Below are 8,770 nucleotides of genomic sequence, written 5' to 3'. Positions count from 1 at the left end.
AAAATGAAGCATCCGGGTCTACATTCACAGCACCTCCCAGCTTTCGTGATCTCAGCGCCAGCATCCCACGTATCTTCTCCATATTCATCTCCTATGCATTCAGCTTCTCCCAGATCCCGCGAGCGTCCGCTCTCCACGCGTCCGCATCTCATCCTTCACGCGTCCCGGCTCCAGCTCCCATCCGAGTCCGAAGATTTCGCATGCAAGACCCGACCATCCCGAGATCCCAGCTCCGTGATTGTTATCCACTCGCATGCAAACTTTCCAGCAGCCGTCCGCGCCCCATCTCCTGCATTCGATCCAGCCATTCGAATCCCAAACGCCAGCGGTCAAGCTTCATCTTCAGCATGAGATCCCAACATCCCGAGATTTCTGCGTTCAACCTCCTTCAATCGATCTGCAGCCGTCCGCGTCCATCATTTTCGCCCGGGGATTCATCTCATCCGGCCATCTTCACCGCGTGCGAGAAAGGGAGGGGAGGAGAGCCGGTTATCTCTGCCATTCGGGAGGAAAAATAGGATCCCTCATTCGAAAACGGAGTCCCTGTTATTGAAAAGAAAAAAAACAGAGAAGGGAAACAGCCCCTGTTTCCGAAAATAAAAGAAAAAAAAGAAGAAAGAAAGAAAATGAAAGGGGGATTAAAGTTTTTAATGGAAGGCTAAAGTCCTAGGAAGGGTGATGGAGGAACCTTTGATGTATTTCTCTTTGAAGTAAATTCTAAACTTTTGCTTTCAATGATTTATATTTATTGATATGTTCTTGATCCATGCGTAGTTATTTCATAGATAGATCTTTAATAGATTATGATTATGTTAGATGTATGCCCTAGAAGCCAATTTGGCTGACACATTGTTGATTCTAGGGACATAATTTTGTACTTGACTATTTATTATTGAATAAATAAAAGGCATCTTTTTCATTCATATTGTTTATGTGTCTATGAATCGTCCAAGAAATTAATAAGATGATGATACATATTCTCAAGAGTTGAGAATTTGAGCCATGTATCATTGGTGATTAATTTCTAAATGCTCCTGATCAATGGATCATCACGAGGACGGTGATCGATCCGATCAGTGCACAGATCACTTTCCTTCTGGATGGACGAGATTTGAGTCCACAGTGTAGGGACACTGAAGTGATAGTGCAGGTGCTTGTTAGAGAACAAGGGTACTGAGCGTGACCAAGACAAGAAGTCACATGGATGTCTATCCACTCGTCAGTGACTTACTTGATGTTGCAGTAGTGTGACTGGTCCTTTGACCTGCGGTGCTTCGGCTCACAGTGAGGTTATTGTAGTTTGACTGCACACATACATGGTCTCTAGCCATATGGGTCCATGTAGTGTAGATTGGCTGCAGTAGGTTCACTGTAGGAGTAGGGTATGCACCTACAAGGAATCTATCGACCTTGATAGAAGAGGAGTGATCCTATGTGATTTGTTAGACTGAGTTCTAAGACCTTGGCCAGGGCAGTAAAGTGGAGAAAGAGTTTTCCACTATCGAACTCAAGTCGAATAAATCTTGACATATGACAGACGATGGGGTTTGACGAGTTATCCATGACCTCCGTCCTGTAGGGATCCACGATAGTAGGACTGTATCACATGTTAACTGCACCTAGAGGTTCATCATTTCATTCTGCTGGGTAGCCACTACATGCTGCTAGGTGTCACTGGTGGATGGTGGGACTCATAGGGATTATCTTGATGATCGATAAACCCTAATGAGTTGAGTTGGAATCGTTCCAACCCATTGAAAGGAGTTTTCAATGATATAGTGATAGAGATCACAATATATCTCACTACCAGTCAGAATAGAACCTATGGGGTCACACACACTAGAAGTATTGACCGATCCGATGGTTGAAATCGTGATTAGGAATCACAAGAAATTAATTTGATTGATAAGAAGTTGAAGAAGGAAAAGGAATTAATTAATTGGACTTGAAACAAGAATCCTACTTCGGGTAGGATACCTAGAGTTCTAATTGGATTAGGACTGGCATTCCTACTTGGAATAGGATTCCTCAATCCTAATGAGATTAGGAGTTTTGAATTAAAATTGGATTCCTACTTGGAGTAGGATTCCTAGAAATCCTAATTGGATTAGGACTTCGGATTCAAATAGAGTCCTAATTGGATTAGGACTAAAATTAAACAAATCCTAATTGGATTAGGATTCCTTAAGTCCTAATTAATTATTAATCTAATGAATCAACATGACTCCTAATTGGATTAGGATTGAAGAGTTCAATTGAGTCATGATCCATTCAAGTCCTAATTAGATTGGGACTAGCATAGATTGAACCCAAATTGGCTAATCCTAATTAGATTAGGATGAAACCATGAGAGAGGCACCTAATCCTCTTTGGAAGAGGATTAGGTTAACCAACTAAGAGGGGCATCAGCCCCTCTCCAATTGCTTGGGGCGACAAGAAGAGAGGAGCTAGGGCCGGCGCCCCCTTCTTTCTTTGGAAAGTTATCTAGGGCTCCAACTTTGGAGGAGCCCTTGATAGCTATAAGAAGCACCATGAGGCCGGCGCCCTAAGTATTGGAGCCCTCTTCCCTTGTGCCGTGGCCACCCTCTTCCTCCCTCTTAGTTGCAGCCGCAAGCAAGAAAGAAGGAACCTCCAAGTGTTGGCGGCTTCCTCCTCTTCCTTTTCTTCATCCAGCGCAAGCAACAGAAAGAAGGCTGTGCAGGGGTTCATCTACTTCCTCTTCTTCATCCTTCTTCTTCCTCCTCTCAAGCACTTTCAAGAGTTGAAAGAAAGAGAAGAGATCAGCCATCAAAGGAGTCTTTGCAAGGGAGCTAGCACCCCGGGAAGACAAGAAAGCTTTGATCGGTTCTCTACTTCGTGTGGATACCCGTAGAGGCCGGACGTTTGAACGGCTTCAAGCGAACCCTCTTCCTAAAACCACGAATTCAGATTCGCGGTGATCATCTACCCGCGCAAGGTGAAGATTTGATCTTCCTAGTAGTTTTAAAAGTTTTAATTCTTACCTAATTACGAAAGGTCACGAAACAACGTTCATGCGATGAACGTCGAACTCGCGCATGCCGATTCCGCTGCCATCTGAAAATTTTTGAAATATCAGCGGCATGGGCGGGTTCCCAACAGTGGTATCAGAGCCTAGGCTTCGTAGATTAAGGTAAGAATTAAATATCTAAAGGCTTATTAGATCTGAAAATTGATTGATCATGCATGCTGAAAAATTCTGCATGCAGATTTTTCAGGGGTGCTGATTTTTTACATGCTGATTTTTATGTGATAAAAAGATGATTCTAATTGCATTGTTAATGGGATTACAAAGTTTAGAATCATAATTAGCATGATCAGCGACCTATGTCATGATATAATCAGTTAAGTTTCAGATCTGAAAATTATAATTGTAGCATACGGTGATGATCATAGGATTCAACCCCTTTTGGTATCAAATGTAATGACCTGCGATGTGATCTGCGATGTCATGTAATTTTTCAGATGCTTGCATGCATCTTATTTGATGTTTTGAGAGGCCTGCGTGCCTCCTAAAAGGAGATGTAAATTATTTTTATTTTTATTTTACATCTGGTTGTATTTCTGTGATGTGATGTACATCAACGATCAAGTCGAAGACGATGCATGAGATGAACAGGGGTCTAAGCGGTTGATGGCGATGGGATCAAGAGTTGATCAAGGATCGAATCAAGGAAGCTTGGAATCAATTCAAGAGTTGAAGACCACTTGATCGATTGATGTGCATGTGCTTGTAATACGACCTAATTAGAATCCATGATCATCACCTAGTTAAAGTTTAGCTTTAATTATTGCCGCGATTATAACTGCCTGCAATGCGCCGTTTGCATGTGATGTGAATGAGAGTCGGGTAGATAGGTCTACATGTGATGTAGCAAACCCAATTGAGACCTAAATCAAAACCTCCTCAATCAAGTCGAGAGTGAACCGACATGAGCAAGTCATATTAGATTAATTGATCTAATTGGTGTCTAGAAAAGCATGAAAGGTGGTTACTTAATTAGGACCTTACTCTCTGAGTAAGGGGAGCCTCCCACCTGCTTACCTGGCCAATTGTTCGATTACCTCTTATGAAGGGCTCAAGTTGCAAACACTAAGACCTGATTAACCAATATTAAGTCAATAGGTCTTCCACTGTAGTAGAGCTGCTAAGGCCTTTCTGATGTTGACTTGTCTCGGCTGGACACAGTGGTCAAGTTGCATTGGGGGGCTGGACCTCTCTATAGACATGAGATGTTGTAGGGTAAAGGTGGGGTTGGGCACCAATAACTGTTAGGTGAGGACCCAATGACGACTTTATTCCTACGGTTATACAGTGGGTCTAACTTAACTAAGAAATGGGACCAATAACTGTTAGGTGAGGTCTTCATGGCTTAGAGACCAAGTTACACTGCACCATGCTTGAGAAGCATTGTACAAGAGTTGTACACTCATCCATCTATGTGTCACCAATAACTGTTAGGTGAGGTGGCATGTAAATCGATGGGACCGCAGTACCCACTAGAAACCCTAGTCGTGTGGGATTTCCGTTTTCCTACCAGGGGAGTGTGAGGAATTCGAGAAAATAGTGGGAGTCATATTTGTTCTAAAAGACCTTAGGACAGATTAGGATCAAGTACAAAAGTCTAACTAGAATCTTTACTCTCTGCAGATACAATGTCGGCTTCAAACCCTTTGACCCGTATTCTTGAGACCAACCGACTGACCGGAACCAATTACAAGGACTGGCTTAGAAATCTCAAAATAGTTTTGGACTGTGAGAAGATAGGCTACATACTCGATTCAGATATTCCCACATTACCAGCACGTCCCACTGATGTTCAGCGTGAGATGCATAAAAAGTGGTTGGACGATGACATTAGAGTAAAATGCTATATGATGGCATCTATGTCTAATGAACTCCAATGCCAGCATGAAAATATAAAGACTGCTAGGGACATACTGGCACACCTGCAAGAGTTGTATGGTGAGCAAAGTCGCACAGCTCGTTTTGAAGTGTCCAAGAGGCTTTTCAAAGCGAAGATGCGCGAGGGGCAGTCTGTCCATGATCACGGTCTGACCATGATCAAGGACCTAGAGGAGCTTGAGAAGCTCGGTATGGACATGCACAAGGAATTGCAAGTGGATTTGATCCTACAGTCACTTCCTGATTCATTTGGTCAGTTTATAGTAAACTACCACATGAATAAGATTGAATGCACTAAGACTGAACTAATCAACATGTTGGTAACTGCTGAGGGAGCCTTGAAAGGTTCAAGGGGCAATGTCCTCGCTGCTGAGTTGACTTCTGGTTCCAAGAGAAAGTCTACTTGGAAGAAAAAGAAGCCTGCAAAGAAGCAGAAGAAAGACAAGAAGCCAAAGAAGGAAGTTCAAAAGAAAAAGGCTAACGACAAAGGAAAATGTTTCCACTGCAATGTCGAAGGCCACTGGAAGAGAAACTGTCCTTCATACCTCGAGAGCCTGAAGAACAAGAAAGGTGACACACCTTCAGAAGGTATAGACTTGCTCATTATTGAAACTAATCTAACAGTTTCTTCTACTTCTAGTTGGGTTATAGATTCTGGTTCTAGTGCTCATTTGTGCACTACCATGCAGGGTCTAAAGGAAAGTAGAAGGCTGGCGGAAGGTGCGGTAACCCTTCGGGTTGGCAACGGGGCAAAAGTTGCTGCTGTGGCTGTGGGCACCTACCATCTGCGACTACCGTCTGGATTTAGTTTAATACTTAGAGACTGTTATTATGTACCTGTTGCTAGCAGAAATTTGATTTCTGTTTCATGTCTAGCACAGGAAGGTCATAATTTTACATTTGACAAAGACTGCTGTTCTATTTATTTAAGAAATAAAATAGTCGCACGTGGTTTCATGATTGACAGTCTCTATCATTTACATATGGATGTATCTGTGAATGTTACCGAGCAAGATGTGAGTGCCAAAGGATCCAAAAGATCCAGAGATGAGATAAACCAAAGATATTTATGGCACCTCAGACTTGGCCATATTGGAGAAGATAGGATGAACAAAATGGATAAAGATGGGCTCTTAGGCTCATTGACTTCCGAGTCATATCCAGTTTGCGAGTCCTGTCTTCAAGGAAAGATGGCTAGACTGCCCTTTGTAGGACATGGGGAGAGGACCACCGAAATACTTACCCTAGTACATACAGATGTATGTGGCCCATTCGATGTGCTAGCCAGGGGACGTTATTCATACTTCATTACCTTTACCGATGATTATTCACGGTATGGGTATGTGTATCTTATGAGACACAAGTCTGAATCCTTTGAAAAGTTCAAAGAGTTCAAGAATGAAGTAGAAAAACAAACTGGAAAACCTCTTAAGGCTCTTCGATCAGATCGAGGAGGAGAATACCTTAGTGGGGAATTCCGGGACTATCTCAAAGAAAACGGCATAGTCTCACAATGGACACCTCCGGGTACACCTCAACTCAACGGGGTGTCAGAGAGGAGAAATCGGACCCTGTTGGACATGGTCAGGTCCATGATGAGCTTCACTGATTTACCTATGTTTCTTTGGGGAGATGCCTTACTCACAGCGATTTATTTATTGAATAGAGTTTCCTCTAAATCCGTTCCTACCACACCGTATGAGATATGGCATGGTAAGAAACCAAGTCTGGGTCATCTCAAGATTTGGGGGTGTCCGGCCCATGTCAAGCGACTACAGGCGGACAAGTTAGAGGCTAGGACCATAAGTGCTCGTTTTATAGGATATCCTAAAGAGTCATTAGGATACAATTTTTACGTCTCAGAGGATCACAATGTGTTTGTGAGCCGTCATGCCATCTTCTTGGAAAATCAGTTTATCCTTGATAGAGGCAGTGGGAGAAAAATTGAGCTTGAAGAGAAAGTCTCTGAAAAGCAACGAGTCATGGATCCTATAGAACCTATTCATAAGGAGCCAGTACACGATGTCCCTCAACCACCTCGTAGATCTAGTAGGGTCTCCCATCCTCCCGATAGATACTTAGGTATACTAGAAGAGGATATCGAGGAAATGTTCCTAGTGGGAGATAGGGATCACATACAGGATCCCAAAACCTACAACGAGGCGATATCTGATATCGATTCCGAGAAATGGCTGAAAGCTATGAAGTCAGAGATAGACTCCATGCATTCCAACCAAGTCTGGACCTTAGTAGATCCACCAGAAGGTATTGTACCTATTGGATGCAAATGGATCTACAAAAGGAAGATAGGTTCGGATGGAGAGGTAGAGACCTATAAGGCAAGGCTTGTGGCGAAAGGGTATAGTCAGCGCGAAGGTATTGACTATCAGGAGACCTTTTCACCTGTAGCCATGCTAAAATCCATCCGGACATTGCTTGCCATTGCAGCATTTCATGACTATGAAATCTGGCAGATGGATGTGAAAACTGCTTTCCTGAATGGATATCTTGATGAAGATATCTATATGGAACAGTCTTTGGGTTTCACTTCCAGTGATGGAGATCACAAGGTCTGCAAGCTGCAAAGGTCCATCTATGGACTAAAGCAAGCCTCTCGGAGTTGGAACACTCGTTTCGATGATGCAATCAAAACGTTTGATTTCATCAAAAACGAAGAGAAACCATGTGTTTATAAAAAGGTTAGTGGGAGTGCTGTCGTTTTTCTCGTACTGTACGTAGATGACATTCTCCTGATTGGGAATGATATTCCCATGCTAACCTCGGTCAAGGTCTGGTTGTCAAAAGAATTCTCCATGAAAGACCTTGGGGAAGCATCCTATATTTTAGGAATAAAGGTCTATAGAGATAGATCTAAAAGGATGCTTGGCCTTTCACAGAAGATGTACATAGAGGAGGTGCTGAAGAGGTTCAGCATGGAAAACTCCAAGAGGGGTCTCTTACCCCTAAGGCATGGAATTCATCTCTCCAAGAAGATGTGCCCCAACACATCTGAGGAGATTCAACGCATGAGCAAGATTCCTTATGCATCGGCAATAGGAAGCCTCATGTATGCCATGCTATGTATACGACCTGATATAGCTCTTGCTGTGAGTGTCACAAGCAGATATCAGTCGAATCCAGGTGAAGAACACTGGACAGCTGTGAAGAATATTCTTAAGTACTTGAGAAGAACTAAAGATTTATTCTTGGTTTTTGGAGGATCATCAGAGTTAAAGGTAGAAGGGTACACAGATTCAGACTTCATGACTGATGTCGATGACAGGAAGTCAACATCTGGATACGTGTTCTTGTGCAATGGTGGTACGGTGAATTGGAAGAGTTCTAAACAACCGATCATTGCTGATTCTACTATGGAAGCCGAATACATCGCCGCCTCTGAAGCTACTAAGGAAGGCTTCTGGTTCAAGAAATTCATTGCAGAGCTGGATGTGATGACATCAGATGCCATAACACTCTACTGCGATAACAATGGCGCCATAGCCCTTGCTAAGGAGCCAAGGTCTCATCAGAAGTCTAAGCATATAGAGCGGCGCTTTCACCTCATACGCGACTATGTGGAGAAGAAATATGTAGAGGTGCAGAGAGTAGACTCCGCGGATAACGTGGCAGACCCTTTCACTAAGCAGCTGAGTCAGCAAAAGACTGAAGCCCACCTTGAGAAGATGGGACTAAGATATATGACCAATTGGCTTTAGTGCAAGTGGGAGATTGTTAGATGTATGCCCTAGAAGCCAATTTGGCTGACACATTGTTGATTCTAGGGACATAATTTTGTACTTGACTATTTATTATTGAATAAATAAAAGGCATCTTTTTCATTCATAT

Source organism: Phoenix dactylifera, chromosome 6 (assembly GCF_051530095.1).
Source record: "Phoenix dactylifera cultivar Ajwa chromosome 6, Ajwa_hap1_PhDact_Kaust_v1.1, whole genome shotgun sequence".
In the NCBI taxonomy this organism is placed as follows: domain Eukaryota; kingdom Viridiplantae; phylum Streptophyta; class Magnoliopsida; order Arecales; family Arecaceae; genus Phoenix; species Phoenix dactylifera.
This window is presented reverse-complemented; position numbering follows the sequence as displayed.